At 51.9% G+C, this 19,222-nt stretch overlaps 6 non-coding genes and 1 pseudogene across 6 annotated transcripts; 3 read left to right on the top strand and 4 right to left on the bottom strand.

Annotated features, from left to right (window-relative positions):
• Positions 1-857: 857 nt before the first annotated feature.
• On the bottom strand, positions 858-1,021 carry LOC148678846 (U1 spliceosomal RNA). Its single transcript, XR_015940771.1, has one exon. It is a non-coding gene; the product is annotated as a U1 spliceosomal RNA (small nuclear RNA).
• A 1,828-nt stretch (positions 1,022-2,849) lies between these two features.
• On the top strand, positions 2,850-2,968 carry LOC148678845 (5S ribosomal RNA). Its single transcript, XR_015940533.1, has one exon. It is a non-coding gene; the product is annotated as a 5S ribosomal RNA (ribosomal RNA).
• Positions 2,969-4,362: 1,394 nt separating this feature from the next.
• LOC148678844 (U1 spliceosomal RNA) lies at positions 4,363-4,526 on the bottom strand. The gene has a single exon (XR_015940770.1). It is a non-coding gene; the product is annotated as a U1 spliceosomal RNA (small nuclear RNA).
• Positions 4,527-6,359: 1,833 nt separating this feature from the next.
• LOC148678843 (5S ribosomal RNA) lies at positions 6,360-6,478 on the top strand. The gene has a single exon (XR_015940532.1). It is a non-coding gene; the product is annotated as a 5S ribosomal RNA (ribosomal RNA).
• Positions 6,479-7,877: 1,399 nt separating this feature from the next.
• LOC148678842 (U1 spliceosomal RNA) lies at positions 7,878-8,041 on the bottom strand. Its single transcript, XR_015940769.1, has one exon. It is a non-coding gene; the product is annotated as a U1 spliceosomal RNA (small nuclear RNA).
• A 1,833-nt stretch (positions 8,042-9,874) lies between these two features.
• LOC148678841 (5S ribosomal RNA) lies at positions 9,875-9,993 on the top strand. The gene has a single exon (XR_015940531.1). It is a non-coding gene; the product is annotated as a 5S ribosomal RNA (ribosomal RNA).
• Positions 9,994-11,381: 1,388 nt separating this feature from the next.
• Positions 11,382-11,554, bottom strand: LOC148678840 (U1 spliceosomal RNA; annotated as a pseudogene).
• Positions 11,555-19,222: the final 7,668 nt, after the last annotated feature.

Raw genomic sequence — 19,222 nt, 5'->3', positions numbered from 1 at the left:
CGAGGCCCCCATGACCAAATCAAGGCTAACCTCGATCAGCATCCTAAACCATGCAAACTACAGCAAAAAGACTCGCTTTGAAAAGGGAATTCATGTCCAGGAGGAGTAGTGTAATTAGCTTGAAATGCTTCCATGGACCTATAACTAAGAAAAAAAGAGAAATAGTGGCATCCACTCCTTTCGAATTGTGGTCCTGCTTCGGGGTACATTGTTCTACTCCTACTTCATGCACTTCAAGTTGACCATCACACCTTGATCTTTTGGTTGGATTAGCAATGTGTTGCATGCTGGTAAGAACTCGGTTTCAATGCTGGGGTAAAATGACTCATGAAGAGCTTTTGGTGTTGGATTTTGTTCTTAAGATATACAGTATTTATCTCTCTCTATATATATATTATATTATGAGTGCAGGACGTAAGGTAGTCAGGTTACATTGCACTACAAACTGGTACACACACACACACACACGGGCAACAGACTGAACTACAAAGTCAAACTGATGGAGTGTGAGAAAAACAATAAAGGATTACTGTCCCAGGACAGAGAGCGGGAGAAAGCAAAAGTCAGCCAGACCACCAGGGTCAGACAAGCTGAAAGATCACAATTGAAGTACCTTGTCACGAGGTGAACATTTAACGTGTATAAGCACAAGATTGTTTTTTGTGGTTATACAAATAGCGTTATGGCTGTAGCGGGTTGAAAAGGAGACAACGTTATCAGGCGGTGCTCGCGAAAAAGCCCAGGGCGTTTCTGTAGTAACCCCCACCGCTGAAGCCGCTTCATCGGCACCCAGCACAGCTCCCCAGCAGACGGCAAAGCCGCCCGCACTGCCGCATCTGTTCTTGGACCAAGCACATCAGGGGAGAGCGCGAACGCAGTCCCCCACTACCAGAAATTATGCAGTCGAGATTCCCACATTTGGGGAATTCGCAGGGGTCAGCACAGCCGGAGTGCAATGGCCGAGCCTCGCCCTGGGTGAACCTCCTTCTTGATCAAGGTATCTCCCCTGCCAGGTAAGTATGAGTTGTACAGGCCCCTGCAAGCGGGCCGCACTCACAGCACAGTACTCGCAGCCTAGGCCAGCTCCTCGCCCCGCACGCCACCGCCTCCTGCTGGGCCCACTCTTTCGCACACTCACACGCCACACTAACACTCAAAAGCGAGGGCAAAGCGAGAAAACGAGCGCGTCGTTTCCTACACATCTGCAGTCGCCATTTCGCATCCGCAGCATGTCCCGGGATGCAATTCGGCCTCATTTACATATCACCAGGCCGGCAGATCGCCACGCAAGCTCGCGACGTGCGCCTGCCACACACCGAACAAACCTTTTCAGCAATTTCCAAAAAAAACGAGCCTGCTCGCCTCCGTCTCTTACCTGCTCTCCAGAGCCTGCTGCCTTCTGTGCTTTTCTCTCGGCACCGCTGCAGCGCACACAACTCCTGCAGCGGGAGGGGGGGAGAAAGTTCCCGCGCTCCGCCGCAGGGAAGGCTCGCTCCGAGCGCACACGTCCTTTCGATGCCAGTCCAACAAGTGCTCCGCGTTAGCAGCGTCGGGGCTCCGGCGTGTCGCACCTCACCTCACCTCACCTCACCTCGCACTGCCCCCTCCTTGAATGTCTGGCGCTGGGCATGCCCCGCTCTCCTCCGCCTTATCTTATCGCGTGTGAGCACCGACAATGGCCACAATGCCGGGGAATGGCACCTGTAAAGTGTTAATTGGGGCACAGGAACAGCCCGTCTCGTCTCGGGGGGGCCGGCTTCAGAGACAATACAGCAAACACAGCGGGGCGGGGGAAGAAGACGACACCACACATGCGGGTACAATCAGCTCCGGCGGGAACGAGTCATTTGTCGGTCTTTTCAAGAGCCGAGAGCCGAGCAATCCTTCACTTGTATCGTTTCTCCCCGGTGACTAGGTCTCGCCCTGCGACTCTCGACTGGGCTCACCCCCGGCAGCCCAGCAGGTGTGAGCCTGGCCGGCACCCGGACGGGAGCTTCCCCCCCGGGAAAGCTCAGGCTGCTGCTGCTCCTGCAAGAGGTGTGACTGGGACCAGTAGGGAGCGCTCACCCTGCGGGCTGTGTGGCCCTCTTATGCCCCAGCCTCCTGATGGCGACACTCTGCTGCACAAACAGGCGCCGTCCTTCGGGGGGAGGCGTCAAACCGAGGTGTCCTGACCCTCCTTGGCCGTTCCAAATCCCAGGGCGTCTCTCTCGAGAAGGAGTCACGGCGGTGTGTCACCCATCAGTCGGGGTCTCCTCCTGATCCCCGTCTCACCTGTAACGATCAATGACGAGGCCCCCCTGTCCCGCGAAATTGTACTCGTCTCCTGGCCGCTGGCTGGGGCCGTGAGATTTAGTACTCGCGCAAGAGACCGGGGGCAGAGCGCGAACGCGGTCCCCCGCCCCCCCACAAAGTGCGCGCTCCGGGTTCCCTCGCGGGGCCCTGCAACACAGCGGAAGGGCAGCGAGAAGGAGCCTCTTGCTCTGACGCCGCAAGGCCACAAGAGGGCGGAGGCGCCGAGCGCTTTATGTGCTGAAATAAACACGCGACAGCCCCGAAATGTTTGCAGTGTGCTGTGCACTGGAGGTTTTTGTCTGGTGAAGACTTGCCTGGTGCTCCTCCGTGCAGTTTATTTGTCCTGCTCCAGTGCGGGGCAAGAGCAGGGCCAGGCAACTGAAGGGAGCACGGGAGCACGGGAGCACAGTCGCCAACATCCAGGCACGCAATGCGATTTGGAAAGCAGCTCCTTTCCAAAGAGTTGCACACGAACGATCCTTGAGTCCCGCTCGGGGGGCCCGGAGCCCCCGCCACACACAGCTTCAAGTAGCGAGTCAGGCGCCGTTGCTTTCGCTTACGGCCACACCACCCTGAACACGCCCGATCTCGTCTGATCTCGGAAGCTAAGCAGGGTCGGGCCTGGTTAGTACTTGGATGGGAGACCGCCTGGGAATACCAGGTGCTGTAAGCTTTTGCTCTCTCGGCCAGCAGGGGTCGCCGTTGGTGCCGTAGGCTTTGGGAGGAAAAACCCTCGACTATGGACATTTATTTCCCGGGGTGCTCACGAAAAGACCAAACATTTCAATCTGCCCACTTTTGTTTCATCCAGCAACACTGACTGGCAAACGGTATCGCGACGGTCGTCCATTTTTAAGGCATGCCAGTTCAGAAAGAGAAGCTCCCTCACATCCCTTCAGATGCACAAGAAACATGGATCAATCTGCTCATCGCTAAAGTGGCTCTTTGAATGGCATGCGTGTGATTCATATGAAAAAAAAACGGCTGTAAAACGAATATCGAAGCTGCCTCTAAATCTGCAATTGAAGGTCAGTCAATAAACAACTCGTTTTGCGTACAAATATACATACATTCATTTATAACCGATTTCGTTCATTGAGCACGGATACAACAGAGGTACAGCCATTCACTATTTGACATTCCTGCACTGATACAGAACCCAACAATCAGAAAACTGGTGAACTGTCTTTAGCATTAGCATACAGTACCGAGGCCCCCATGACCAAATCAAGGCTAACCTCGATCAGCATCCTAAACCATGCAAACTACAGCAAAAAGACTCGCTTTGAAAAGGGAATTCATGTCCAGGAGGAGTAGTGTAATTAGCTTGAAATGCTTCCATGGACCTATAACTAAGAAAAAAAGAGAAATAGTGGCATCCACTCCTTTCGAATTGTGGTCCTGCTTCGGGGTACATTGTTCTACTCCTACTTCATGCACTTCAAGTTGACCATCACACCTTGATCTTTTGGTTGGATTAGCAATGTGTTGCATGCTGGTAAGAACTCGGTTTCAATGCTGGGGTAAAATGACTCATGAAGAGCTTTTGGTGTTGGATTTTGTTCTTAAGATATACAGTATTTATCTCTCTCTATATATATATTATATTATGAGTGCAGGACGTAAGGTAGTCAGGTTACATTGCACTACAAACTGGTACACACACACACACACACACGGGCAACAGACTGAACTACAAAGTCAAACTGATGGAGTGTGAGAAAAACAATAAAGGATTACTGTCCCAGGACAGAGAGCGGGAGAAAGCAAAAGTCAGCCAGACCACCAGGGTCAGACAAGCTGAAAGATCACAATTGAAGTACCTTGTGACGAGGTGAACATTTAACGTGTATAAGCACAAGATTGTTTTTTGTGGTTATACAAATAGCGTTATGGCTGTAGCGGGTTGAAAAGGAGACAACGTTATCAGGCGGTGCTCGCGAAAAAGCCCAGGGCGTTTCTGTAGTAACCCCCACCGCTGAAGCCGCTTCATCGGCACCCAGCACAGCTCCCCAGCAGACGGCAAAGCCGCCCGCACTGCCGCATCTGTTCTTGGACCAAGCACATCAGGGGAGAGCGCGAACGCAGTCCCCCACTACCAGAAATTATGCAGTCGAGATTCCCACATTTGGGGAATTCGCAGGGGTCAGCACAGCCGGAGTGCAATGGCCGAGCCTCGCCCTGGGTGAACCTCCTTCTTGATCAAGGTATCTCCCCTGCCAGGTAAGTATGAGTTGTACAGGCCCCTGCAAGCGGGCCGCACTCACAGCACAGTACTCGCAGCCTAGGCCAGCTCCTCGCCCCGCACGCCACCGCCTCCTGCTGGGCCCACTCTTTCGCACACTCACACGCCACACTAACACTCAAAAGCGAGGGCAAAGCGAGAAAACGAGCGCGTCGTTTCCTACACATCTGCAGTCGCCATTTCGCATCCGCAGCATGTCCCGGGATGCAATTCGGCCTCATTTACATATCACCAGGCCGGCAGATCGCCACGCAAGCTCGCGACGTGCGCCTGCCACACACCGAACAAACCTTTTCAGCAATTTCCAAAAAAAACGAGCCTGCTCGCCTCCGTCTCTTACCTGCTCTCCAGAGCCTGCTGCCTTCTGTGCTTTTCTCTCGGCACCGCTGCAGCGCACACAACTCCTGCAGCGGGAGGGGGGGAGAAAGTTCCCGCGCTCCGCCGCAGGGAAGGCTCGCTCCGAGCGCACACGTCCTTTCGATGCCAGTCCAACAAGTGCTCCGCGTTAGCAGCGTCGGGGCTCCGGCGTGTCGCGTCGCACCTCACCTCACCTCACCTCACCTCGCACTGCCCCCTCCTTGAATGTCTGGCGCTGGGCATGCCCCGCTCTCCTCCGCCTTATCTTATCGCGTGTGAGCACCGACAATGGCCACAATGCCGGGGAATGGCACCTGTAAAGTGTTAATTGGGGCACAGGAACAGCCCGTCTCGCCTCGGGGGGGCCGGCTTCAGAGACAATACAGCAAACACAGCGGGGCGGGGGAAGAAGACGACACCACACATGCGGGTACAATCAGCTCCGGCGGGAACGAGTCATTTGTCGGTCTTTTCAAGAGCCGAGAGCCGAGCAATCCTTCACTTGTATCGTTTCTCCCCGGTGACTAGGTCTCGCCCTGCGACTCTCGACTGGGCTCACCCCCGGCAGCCCAGCAGGTGTGAGCCTGGCCGGCACCCGGACGGGAGCTTCCCCCCCGGGAAAGCTCAGGCTGCTGCTGCTCCTGCAAGAGGTGTGACTGGGACCAGTAGGGAGCGCTCACCCTGCGGGCTGTGTGGCCCTCTTATGCCCCAGCCTCCTGATGGCGACACTCTGCTGCACAAACAGGCGCCGTCCTTCGGGGGGAGGCGTCAAACCGAGGTGTCCTGACCCTCCTTGGCCGTTCCAAATCCCAGGGCGTCTCTCTCGAGAAGGAGTCACGGCGGTGTGTCACCCATCAGTCGGGGTCTCCTCCTGATCCCCGTCTCACCTGTAACGATCAATGACGAGGCCCCCCTGTCCCGCGAAATTGTACTCGTCTCCTGGCCGCTGGCTGGGGCCGTGAGATTTAGTACTCGCGCAAGAGACCGGGGGCAGAGCGCGAACGCGGTCCCCCGCCCCCCCACAAAGTGCGCGCTCCGGGTTCCCTCGCGGGGCCCTGCAACACAGCGGAAGGGCAGCGAGAAGGAGCCTCTTGCTCTGACGCCGCAAGGCCACAAGAGGGCGGAGGCGCCGAGCGCTTTATGTGCTGAAATAAACACGCGACAGCCCCGAAATGTTTGCAGTGTGCTGTGCACTGGAGGTTTTTGTCTGGTGAAGACTTGCCTGGTGCTCCTCCGTGCAGTTTATTTGTCCTGCTCCAGTGCGGGGCAAGAGCAGGGCCAGGCAACTGAAGGGAGCACGGGAGCACGGGAGCACAGTCGCCAACATCCAGGCACGCAATGCGATTTGGAAAGCAGCTCCTTTCCAAAGAGTTGCACACGAACGATCCTTGAGTCCCGCTCGGGGGGCCCGGAGCCCCCGCCACACACAGCTTCAAGTAGCGAGTCAGGCGCCGTTGCTTTCGCTTACGGCCACACCACCCTGAACACGCCCGATCTCGTCTGATCTCGGAAGCTAAGCAGGGTCGGGCCTGGTTAGTACTTGGATGGGAGACCGCCTGGGAATACCAGGTGCTGTAAGCTTTTGCTCTCTCGGCCAGCAGGGGTCGCCGTTGGTGCCGTAGGCTTTGGGAGGAAAAACCCTCGACTATGGACATTTATTTCCCGGGGTGCTCACGAAAAGACCAAACATTTCAATCTGCCCACTTTTGTTTCATCCAGCAACACTGACTGGCAAACGGTATCGCGACGGTCGTCCATTTTTAAGGCATGCCAGTTCAGAAAGAGAAGCTCCCTCACATCCCTTCAGATGCACAAGAAACATGGATCAATCTGCTCATCGCTAAAGTGGCTCTTTGAATGGCATGCGTGTGATTCATATGAAAAAAAAACGGCTGTAAAACGAATATCGAAGCTGCCTCTAAATCTGCAATTGAAGGTCAGTCAATAAACAACTCGTTTTGCGTACAAATATACATACATTCATTTATAACCGATTTCGTTCATTGAGCACGGATACAACAGAGGTACAGCCATTCACTATTTGACATTCCTGCACTGATACAGAACCCAACAATCAGAAAACTGGTGAACTGTCTTTAGCATTAGCATACAGTACCGAGGCCCCCATGACCAAATCAAGGCTAACCTCGATCAGCATCCTAAACCATGCAAACTACAGCAAAAAGACTCGCTTTGAAAAGGGAATTCATGTCCAGGAGGAGTAGTGTAATTAGCTTGAAATGCTTCCATGGACCTATAACTAAGAAAAAAAGAGAAATAGTGGCATCCACTCCTTTCGAATTGTGGTCCTGCTTCGGGGTACATTGTTCTACTCCTACTTCATGCACTTCAAGTTGACCATCACACCTTGATCTTTTGGTTGGATTAGCAATGTGTTGCATGCTGGTAAGAACTCGGTTTCAATGCTGGGGTAAAATGACTCATGAAGAGCTTTTGGTGTTGGATTTTGTTCTTAAGATATACAGTATTTATCTCTCTCTATATATATATTATATTATATTATGAGTGCAGGACGTAAGGTAGTCAGGTTACATTGCACTACAAACTGGTACACACACACACACACACACGGGCAACAGACTGAACTACAAAGTCAAACTGATGGAGTGTGAGAAAAACAATAAAGGATTACTGTCCCAGGACAGAGAGCGGGAGAAAGCAAAAGTCAGCCAGACCACCAGGGTCAGACAAGCTGAAAGATCACAATTGAAGTACCTTGTGACGAGGTGAACATTTAACGTGTATAAGCACAAGATTGTTTTTTGTGGTTATACAAATAGCGTTATGGCTGTAGCGGGTTGAAAAGGAGACAACGTTATCAGGCGGTGCTCGCGAAAAAGCCCAGGGCGTTTCTGTAGTAACCCCCACCGCTGAAGCCGCTTCATCGGCACCCAGCACAGCTCCCCAGCAGACGGCAAAGCCGCCCGCACTGCCGCATCTGTTCTTGGACCAAGCACATCAGGGGAGAGCGCGAACGCAGTCCCCCACTACCAGAAATTATGCAGTCGAGATTCCCACATTTGGGGAATTCGCAGGGGTCAGCACAGCCGGAGTGCAATGGCCGAGCCTCGCCCTGGGTGAACCTCCTTCTTGATCAAGGTATCTCCCCTGCCAGGTAAGTATGAGTTGTACAGGCCCCTGCAAGCGGGCCGCACTCACAGCACAGTACTCGCAGCCTAGGCCAGCTCCTCGCCCCGCACGCCACCGCCTCCTGCTGGGCCCACTCTTTCGCACACTCACACGCCACACTAACACTCAAAAGCGAGGGCAAAGCGAGAAAACGAGCGCGTCGTTTCCTACACATCTGCAGTCGCCATTTCGCATCCGCAGCATGTCCCGGGATGCAATTCGGCCTCATTTACATATCACCAGGCCGGCAGATCGCCACGCAAGCTCGCGACGTGCGCCTGCCACACACCGAACAAACCTTTTCAGCAATTTCCAAAAAAAACGAGCCTGCTCGCCTCCGTCTCTTACCTGCTCTCCAGAGCCTGCTGCCTTCTGTGCTTTTCTCTCGGCACCGCTGCAGCGCACACAACTCCTGCAGCGGGAGGGGGGGAGAAAGTTCCCGCGCTCCGCCGCAGGGAAGGCTCGCTCCGAGCGCACACGTCCTTTCGATGCCAGTCCAACAAGTGCTCCGCGTTAGCAGCGTCGGGGCTCCGGCGTGTCGCACCTCACCTCACCTCACCTCACCTCACCTCGCACTGCCCCCTCCTTGAATGTCTGGCGCTGGGCATGCCCCGCTCTCCTCCGCCTTATCTTATCGCGTGTGAGCACCGACAATGGCCACAATGCCGGGGAATGGCACCTGTAAAGTGTTAATTGGGGCACAGGAACAGCCCGTCTCGCCTCGGGGGGGCCGGCTTCAGAGACAATACAGCAAACACAGCGGGGCGGGGGAAGAAGACGACACCACACATGCGGGTACAATCAGCTCCGGCGGGAACGAGTCATTTGTCGGTCTTTTCAAGAGCCGAGAGCCGAGCAATCCTTCACTTGTATCGTTTCTCCCCGGTGACTAGGTCTCGCCCTGCGACTCTCGACTGGGCTCACCCCCGGCAGCCCAGCAGGTGTGAGCCTGGCCGGCACCCGGACGGGAGCTTCCCCCCCGGGAAAGCTCAGGCTGCTGCTGCTCCTGCAAGAGGTGTGACTGGGACCAGTAGGGAGCGCTCACCCTGCGGGCTGTGTGGCCCTCTTATGCCCCAGCCTCCTGATGGCGACACTCTGCTGCACAAACAGGCGCCGTCCTTCGGGGGGAGGCGTCAAACCGAGGTGTCCTGACCCTCCTTGGCCGTTCCAAATCCCAGGGCGTCTCTCTCGAGAAGGAGTCACGGCGGTGTGTCACCCATCAGTCGGGGTCTCCTCCTGATCCCCGTCTCACCTGTAACGATCAATGACGAGGCCCCCCTGTCCCGCGAAATTGTACTCGTCTCCTGGCCGCTGGCTGGGGCCGTGAGATTTAGTACTCGCGCAAGAGACCGGGGGCAGAGCGCGAACGCGGTCCCCCGCCCCCCCACAAAGTGCGCGCTCCGGGTTCCCTCGCGGGGCCCTGCAACACAGCGGAAGGGCAGCGAGAAGGAGCCTCTTGCTCTGACGCCGCAAGGCCACAAGAGGGCGGAGGCGCCGAGCGCTTTATGTGCTGAAATAAACACGCGACAGCCCCGAAATGTTTGCAGTGTGCTGTGCACTGGAGGTTTTTGTCTGGTGAAGACTTGCCTGGTGCTCCTCCGTGCAGTTTATTTGTCCTGCTCCAGTGCGGGGCAAGAGCAGGGCCAGGCAACTGAAGGGAGCACGGGAGCACGGGAGCACAGTCGCCAACATCCAGGCACGCAATGCGATTTGGAAAGCAGCTCCTTTCCAAAGAGTTGCACACGAACGATCCTTGAGTCCCGCTCGGGGGGCCCGGAGCCCCCGCCACACACAGCTTCAAGTAGCGAGTCAGGCGCCGTTGCTTTCGCTTACGGCCACACCACCCTGAACACGCCCGATCTCGTCTGATCTCGGAAGCTAAGCAGGGTCGGGCCTGGTTAGTACTTGGATGGGAGACCGCCTGGGAATACCAGGTGCTGTAAGCTTTTGCTCTCTCGGCCAGCAGGGGTCGCCGTTGGTGCCGTAGGCTTTGGGAGGAAAAACCCTCGACTATGGACATTTATTTCCCGGGGTGCTCACGAAAAGACCAAACATTTCAATCTGCCCACTTTTGTTTCATCCAGCAACACTGACTGGCAAACGGTATCGCGACGGTCGTCCATTTTTAAGGCATGCCAGTTCAGAAAGAGAAGCTCCCTCACATCCCTTCAGATGCACAAGAAACATGGATCAATCTGCTCATCGCTAAAGTGGCTCTTTGAATGGCATGCGTGTGATTCATATGAAAAAAAAACGGCTGTAAAACGAATATCGAAGCTGCCTCTAAATCTGCAATTGAAGGTCAGTCAATAAACAACTCGTTTTGCGTACAAATATACATACATTCATTTATAACCGATTTCGTTCATTGAGCACGGATACAACAGAGGTACAGCCATTCACTATTTGACATTCCTGCACTGATACAGAACCCAACAATCAGAAAACTGGTGAACTGTCTTTAGCATTAGCATACAGTACCGAGGCCCCCATGACCAAATCAAGGCTAACCTCGATCAGCATCCTAAACCATGCAAACTACAGCAAAAAGACTCGCTTTGAAAAGGGAATTCATGTCCAGGAGGAGTAGTGTAATTAGCTTGAAATGCTTCCATGGACCTATAACTAAGAAAAAAAGAGAAATAGTGGCATCCACTCCTTTCGAATTGTGGTCCTGCTTCGGGGTACATTGTTCTACTCCTACTTCATGCACTTCAAGTTGACCATCACACCTTGATCTTTTGGTTGGATTAGCAATGTGTTGCATGCTGGTAAGAACTCGGTTTCAATGCTGGGGTAAAATGACTCATGAAGAGCTTTTGGTGTTGGATTTTGTTCTTAAGATATACAGTATTTATCTCTCTCTATATATATATTATATTATGAGTGCAGGACGTAAGGTAGTCAGGTTACATTGCACTACAAACTGGTACACACACACACACGGGCAACAGACTGAACTACAAAGTCAAACTGATGGAGTGTGAGAAAAACAATAAAGGATTACTGTCCCAGGACAGAGAGCGGGAGAAAGCAAAAGTCAGCCAGACCACCAGGGTCAGACAAGCTGAAAGATCACAATTGAAGTACCTTGTGACGAGGTGAACATTTAACGTGTATAAGCACAAGATTGTTTTTTGTGGTTATACAAATAGCGTTATGGCTGTAGCGGGTTGAAAAGGAGACAACGTTATCAGGCGGTGCTCGCGAAAAAGCCCAGGGCGTTTCTGTAGTAACCCCCACCGCTGAAGCCGCTTCATCGGCACCCAGCACAGCTCCCCAGCAGACGGCAAAGCCGCCCGCACTGCCGCATCTGTTCTTGGACCAAGCACATCAGGGGAGAGCGCGAACGCAGTCCCCCACTACCAGAAATTATGCAGTCGAGATTCCCACATTTGGGGAATTCGCAGGGGTCAGCACAGCCGGAGTGCAATGGCCGAGCCTCGCCCTGGGTGAACCGATTTTTTCGATTTTTAAGAACTTTATTTTCTTTTCACAAAAAAATACAGGAAATCACAAATCAGAAAGCTTTACATTAATATACATACTTAAAACAGTATATATGATCACATCTCATTACATTTTGACACGGTAACAGTTACATAGCAACAATTTTCTTTTTTTCTGGTGCAAATCACATTCTTTATTTAAACATGATAATGTTTTTCACAGTTTCTTGAGATACTGTCCAATGCTCTCTATTTCCCACAGATTTTCTGCTTCCTCCCTCCCTTCTCTCCACAGATCTCTGAGGTAATAGTTCTCTCGGGTGATGAACAGGGCCAGGCTACCTGCTGCCTTGACTGGGACCTCGATGCCTTTGAACAGCCCCATGTTCCTCACTCTCCACAGGGCGTCTTTCCCACTGTTCACCACGGCCCAGATCCTGTCAAACACGTCAGGGGGAAGTTTGACAGGAGAGATGCCGTATATGATGAAAGCAGCGGTCAGGGTAAATTGGGGCGAGAGAGCCTGCAACCAATCTTCAAACTGTGCCCAGAAGGCCTTAGCAAAAAAGCAGGACCACAGGAGATGGGTCACAGTCTCCTCCTCGCCGCAGCCCACCCTAACGCAGCGAGGGCTGGGGGTGAGGCCCCTACGGTACAAGAAAGTTCGTACCGGTAAGCACTGGTGGACGACACTCCAGGCTAAATCTCTGTGCACAGAAATTTAGAGGATGTGTGTTTCCACACCTTCCTTGTTTGGGCTGATGTTAAAATGCCCACAGGGGTCTGCCTATTGTTCTGGGGTGCTACGAAATCTTCCAGTTTTTGGACGCTGACATCTCGGAGGGGAATATGGCCAATTGGGTGAGATCTTAGAAAACTTTTAACTGTCCCATAAATTGCAGGGCATGTGTCAGAGAGTGGGACGTCCAGCTTGGGTCTGACACCCCACACTCTGAACACCTCCCTACCTACCCAGAGCCTGGAAAAATAAGTCCAGGTACGCGCTGCAGGTGCTGTTGCAAAGCCTCTCAGCACAGAGGCCAGGAAAATGCACAGCAGCTTCGTAGCAATATTTGGGACAGACTTCCCCCCTGAGGGTAGCGGCCTGTACATTATTTCCCTTCTGAGTCTTTCCTGCTTCCCACCCCATAGAAATTGAAACATCAATCTCCTCAGCACCGCCGCAACACGGTGTGGGATTGGGAAGGTAGAAGCCAGAAAATTCAAGACAGGCAAGAGCTCGGCTTTGATGACCAGCACCTTCCCTGTCATGGTGAGGTCTCGGTCCTTCCATTGCATCAGTTTTTTGTTTAAGATTGGCAATTTGTTCTGCCAATTTACTGTTCCCATCTCTTCTCCAAAATACACCCCCAGGACCTTAATTCTCTTCTCTTGCAGCCTGAGATCATGTCCTTCTTTTGGCTCCCTCCAGTTCTGATAAAAAATCTCACTCTTAGATGTGTTAATTTTTGCGGAGGAAGCCAAAGAGAACCGATCACAGCACTGCAGAGCTCTGCTAATTGAGGCATTGTCAGAGAGGAGCAGGGTGACGTCATCCATGTATAGAGATGTCTTTACCTCTCCTCCCCCACTTCCAGGCACTGGTATCCCATTAATGGCCTGATCCTGGCGCAAGGCACAGGCTAAGGGCTCCATAGCCAAAACGAATAACAAGGGGGATAATGGGCAGCCCTGCCTCACCCCTGAACAGACTTCAAAGGTGCGTGATCTATTGCCATTAACCATGACTCTGCTGTTGCTACCTGTGTACAGCAGGTTAATCCACTTTCTCATGATGGGGCCAAACTTCATGTGCTCAAGTACCGATGTTAAGTACTGCCGGTTTAGGCGGTCAAAGGCCTTTTCTAGGTCTACACCTAAAATGCACAGAGGGAGGGAGCGATCCTCAGAGTACAGACAGACATCCCTCAACAAGGCCAGGTTGTCGCTCATCAGGCGTCCTGCTATCCCACAAGTCTGTTCTTTCCCTACCAGTGAGGCCACTACATTTTGTAGGCGCAGGAAAAGGGCTTTGGACAGGATCTTAGTGTCCACGCCTAACAGGCTGAGGGGTCTCCAGTTCTTTATGTCATTTTTTGCTCCTTTCTTAAACAAGAGAGAGATAGTGCCTTCTCTTAAGGAGTCAGGCAGCAATTCTGTCTTGTAGCTTTCCTCGAATAGGAGCAGTAGCGGATCCTGAAGCAGATCCCAAAAGGTGCAATAAAATTCTTTAGGGAGCCCGTCAGCACCCGGAGTTTTCCCCTTCTGTAAGCTCTCCATAGCCTGTCTCAGCTCTTCTACTGTCAAATCCCTCTCAAGTACTTCCCTATCTCATTCACTCAAAATGTTTTCTAGCTTTGAGGTAAAAAAATGAATATCTTCATCCTTTACCTCTGTAGAGCTGTACAGTCTTGAGTAGAAGGCCTCGGTGCAGGAGAGGATAGCACTCGGCTCTGTTCTCTCTCGTCCCTCCTCATCAACTACACTTTCCATGACAGTCTTGGAGCCTACCACTTTCCTGAAAAAGAAGCGAGTACACTTCTCATTTTCTTCCAAGAACTGCACTCTGCTTCTTAACAGCACTCCTCGACTACTTTCTTCGGCTATGCTCCGGATGTCCTTTTTTAAAAGGGCGATATCCTCGAGCACATCGAAGCCACTGTGCAGCATCGTGTAGAGACGCTGCAGCTGCCTCTGTTTCCTGGCTAGCACTCCTCTCCGTCTGGCAGCAGCCTTCCTTCCCTCAGCCATGAAAAAGGCCTTTGTCCTCACCTTCACCTCCTCCCACCACTCTCCTACTGACCCGTACAGACACTGCAAGGACAGCCACTGTGATAGTTTCTCCTTGTAGCGGGATACTACCCCCTCGTTCTCTAGCAGCTTTGTGTTGAGTTTCCAGAGGCCTGGGCCAAAGACAGTCCCGCCCTGGAGTTCCACTCTACACCCTAAAGCCTGATGATCTGAGAAGAAGACAGGCTGAAGAGTGACCCCAACAACTTTCACTCTCTCTGAGACAAAGCAATAGTCAATTCTGGAGCTGCTATTCCTCCCTGACCATGTATATCCTGCTGTTGTGGGATATATACATCTATATGTGTCTGAGAGTTTAAAGTCTTGAACTAAGTTTTGCAGGGCCAGTGAGCTGGAATCCAATTTTATCGGCGAGCTAGACTGCCTGTCTGTGTGCTCTAAGATACAATTAAAATCCCCTCCCACTATCACGTCTGTGCTGCATAACAATAGGGGGGAGAGTGCCTTGAGTAGCTCCACCCTTCCTCCTACGTCAGTAGGGCAATACACATTGATTAGCCGCAGGTTAACGGTCCCCCATTCCACATCCACACACAGCAACCTGCCATCTATGACCCTCTGAATACTTTTCAATTTGAAAGCCCATCCTTTGAAAAGAATGGCCACGCCAGAGGCTCTGTTGTTATTGTCCCCTGACCAAACAGAAGGCCCTTTATCCCACCTATCTTCAAAACTTTTATACCTCTCTTGATAGGCTAAAGCACACTCCTGCAACATCAACACATCTCCCTCTCTCTGCTGGAGGTAATCAAAGACAGACTGGCATTTAACTCTGTCATTGATACCTCTTGTGTTAAGAGAAATTATGTTAAGAGCCATATTACATAAGAAAGTGGAACCAGTCTTTACAAAACACATTTCTCTTCGGTCTCACCTGTTACCTTTTTCTTTTTCTTTTTCTTCTTACCAATTTCCTGCCAGCCATCCTCTGAATGAGCCTTCATCAGGGTGGCAGCAGTAAAAGCGTTCACAGAGTCCATTTCAAGGAAGGGGGTAGAGGGAGGGGTGGAGAGGTTCCAGCTGTCCCCATCGCCATGCTCTCCTTCCTCCTCGCTCGGGGAGAAAACAGAGTCATTTTTTCTTTTCCTCAAGTCCAGCTCCTGGGAGCACTGAGGGGAAAGGGGTGCAGCCGATGCACCAGTCTCCTCTTCCCCCTCACCCACCAGCTGCTGCAGATCCTCCGTGATGGACTGGATGGAGGAGAGGAGGGCATCTGTAGCACTTGCAGAGTCTGAGAAAAGCAGCTCCGCTGAATCCTGGGTATCCTCGCTGGACCCGCTCCACCGGGGGGCCCCACACTGGCCCTCGTTCTGAGGAGCAGGAGTGGGGGAGGGGTCCTCGCTGTTCTCGGGGGTTTTCAAACCCTCGTGCTTGTCTGGTGCAGTCTGCGGTTGTGGGGGCGTAGTGGATTTCTCTTCCACCGGCCCCGGAGCCACAGCAGGACTGATCCTGGCTGGAGGCTGAGAGTCTTTGTCCAACAAGGGTTCTTTGTTTGACTTGTTGTTTGCTTTGGATTTTCGGGCCGGTTTGGCTGAAACAAGCACTGCCTCATCCTTTCTCATTTTGAGTTTATTGGCGTAGGCGTGAGGGCAGTTCTTAAAAACGTGTCCTTCCGAGCCACATAAATTGCACTTTGGCAGCATTGAACAGTCAGAGGCTAAATGTCCCTGTTTGCCACAGGTCTTGCAGCATTTCACAGTGCAGGACGATGCCAGGTGTCCCACAGCACCACAGCGCCGACACACCTTTGGTTGTCCCACATAAAACACATAGCCATTGCAGGCGCCCAGCCGGATTGTAGAGGGCAGGTGCCTTAAGCCTCCATTTACGCTGTCCGGTAGCAAGCGAACCTCGAATTTCCTTGCTCCTGTTTTTATACCATCAACATCTCTAACCTCAGTTCCATGGTGGACGGTGCAGTACTGGTTAAGCCAGGTGTGAATGTCCTCCGTCTTTGCCAGTTCCGAGAACATAACAACATGCACCGTTTTCCTCTCTCTCTGTGTCAGAGGCTGCAAGTTGATCTTCTCAAGTGCAGGAACTTTGCCTCTTTTTGCCTCAAACACATCCACGCATTGTTCAAACAGAGGATAGGTAGCAAATACAACCTCAAATGCTTTCTGACCTGGGAGAGCGAAGATGAAATCCAAGTGCCGAGGTTCAAAGCCAAGTTCCTTCTGTAACACTTTTCTGCTGAACTGCATACGATCCATGAAGAGGTCATCCAAGAGCTCAAAACGTACAGCATTCTTACGGGATCCAAAGGTTGCCATTTCAAAAACCGCAAATCGAACACTGCTTCCAACAAAAGAAAAACAATCCAACTACTCCACCTACAGGCTGATCAAGGTATCTCCCCTGCCCTGGGTGAACCGATTTCGATTTTTAAGAACTTTATTTTCTTTTCACAAAAAAATACAGGAAATCACAAATCAGAAAGCTTTACATTAATATACATACTTAAAACAGTATATATGATCACATCTCATTACATTTTGACACGGTAACAGTTACATAGCAACAATTTTCTTTTTTTCTGGTGCAAATCACATTCTTTATTTAAACATGATAATGTTTTTCACAGTTTCTTGAGATGTTGACCTATGCTCTCTATTTCCCACAGATTTTCTGCTTCCTCCCTCCCTTCTCTCCACAGATCTCTGAGGTAATAGTTCTCTCGGGTGATGAACAGGGCCAGGCTACCTGCTGCCTTGACTGGGACCTCGATGCCTTTGAACAGCCCCATGTTCCTCACTCTCCACAGGGCGTCTTTCCCACTGTTCACCACGGCCCAGATCCTGTCAAACACGTCAGGAGGAAGCTTGACAGGAGAGATGCCGTATCTAACGAAAGCAGCGGTCAGGGTAAATTGGGGCGAGAGAGCCTGCAACCAATCTTCAAACTGGGCCCAGAAGGCCTTAGCAAAAAAGCAGGACCACAGGAGATGGGTCACAGTCTCCTCCTCGCCGCAGCCCACCCTAACGCAGCGAGGGCTGGGGGTGAGGCCCCTACGGTACAAGAAAGTTCGTACCGGTAAGCACTGGTGGACGACACTCCAGGCTAAATCTCTGTGAATGTTGCACAGAAATTTAGAGGATGTGTGTTTCCACACCTTCCTTGTTTGGGCTGATGTTAAAATGCCCACAGGGGTCTGCCTATTGTTCTGGGGTGCTACGAAATCTTCCAGTTTTTGGACGCTGACATCTCGGAGGGGAATATGGCCAATTGGGTGAGATCTTAGAAAACTTTTAACTGTCCCATAAATTGCAGGGCATGTGTCAGAGAGTGGGACGTCCAGCTTGGGTCTGACACCCCACACTCTGAACACCTCCCTACCTACCCAGAGCCTGGAAAAATAAGTCCAGGTACGCGCTGCAGGTGCTGTTGCAAAGCCTCTCAGCACAGAGGCCAGGAAAATGCACAGCAGCTTCGTAGCAATATCTGGGACAGACTTCCCCCCTGAGGGTAGCGGCCTGTACATTATTTCCCTTCTGAGTCTTTCCTGCTTCCCACCCCATAGAAATTGAAACATCAATCTCCTCAGCACCGCCGCAACACGGTGTGGGATTGGGAAGGTAGAAGCCAGAAAATTCAAGACAGGCAAGAGCTCGGCTTTGATGACCAGCACCTTCCCTGTCATGGTGAGGTCTCGGTCCTTCCATTGCATCAGTTTTTTGTTTAAGATTGGCAATTTGTTCTGCCAATTTACTGTTCCCATCTCTTCTCCAAAATACACCCCCAGGACCTTAATTCTCTTCTCTTGCAGCCTGAGATCATGTCCTTCTTTTGGCTCCCTCCAGTTCTGATAAAAAATCTCACTCTTAGATGTGTTAATTTTTGCGGAGGAAGCCAAAGAGAACCGATCACAGCACTGCAGAGCTCTGCTAATTGAGGCATTGTCAGAGAGGAGCAGGGTGACGTCATCCATGTATAGAGATGTCTTTACCTCTCCTCCCCCACTTCCAGGCACTGGTATCCCATTAATGGCCTGATCCTGGCGCAAGGCACAGGCTAAGGGCTCCATAGCCAAAACGAATAACAAGGGGGATAATGGGCAGCCCTGCCTCACCCCTGAACAGACTTCAAAGGTGCGTGATCTATTGCCATTAACCATGACTCTGCTGTTGCTACCTGTGTACAGCAGGTTAATCCACTTTCTCATGATGGGGCCAAACTTCATGTGCTCAAGTACCGATGTTAAGTACTGCCGGTTTAGGCGGTCAAAGGCCTTTTCTAGGTCTACACCTAAAATGCACAGAGGGAGGGAGCGATCCTCAGAGTACAGACAGACATCCCTCAACAAGGCCAGGTTGTCGCTCATCAGGCGTCCTGCTATCCCACAAGTCTGTTCTTTCCCTACCAGTGAGGCCACTACATTTTGTAGGCGCAGGAAAAGGGCTTTGGACAGGATCTTAGTGTCCACGCCTAACAGGCTGAGGGGTCTCCAGTTCTTTATGTCATTTTTTGCTCCTTTCTTAAACAAGAGAGAGATAGTGCCTTCTCTTAAGGAGTCAGGCAGCAATTCTGTCTTGTAGCTTTCCTCGAATAGGAGCAGTAGCGGATCCTGAAGCAGATCCCAAAAGGTGCAATAAAATTCTTTAGGGAGCCCGTCAGCACCCGGAGTTTTCCCCTTCTGTAAGCTCTCCATAGCCTGTCTCAGCTCTTCTACTGTCAAATCCCTCTCAAGTACTTCCCTATCTTCTTCACTCAAAATGTTTTCTAGCTTTGAGGTAAAAAAATGAATATCTTCATCCTTTACCTCTGTAGAGCTGTACAGTCTTGAGTAGAAGGCCTCGGTGCAGGAGAGGATAGCACTCGGCTCTGTTCTCTCTCGTCCCTCCTCATCAACTACACTTTCCATGACAGTCTTGGAGCCTACCACTTTCCTGAAAAAGAAGCGAGTACACTTCTCATT

Source organism: Lepisosteus platostomus, chromosome 1, assembly GCF_059453375.1.
Source record: "Lepisosteus platostomus isolate fLepPlt1 chromosome 1, fLepPlt1.hap1, whole genome shotgun sequence".
NCBI lineage: Eukaryota > Metazoa > Chordata > Actinopteri > Semionotiformes > Lepisosteidae > Lepisosteus > Lepisosteus platostomus.
The sequence above is the reverse complement of the archived record's forward strand: the minus strand, read 5'-3'. Positions and strand labels throughout refer to the sequence as shown.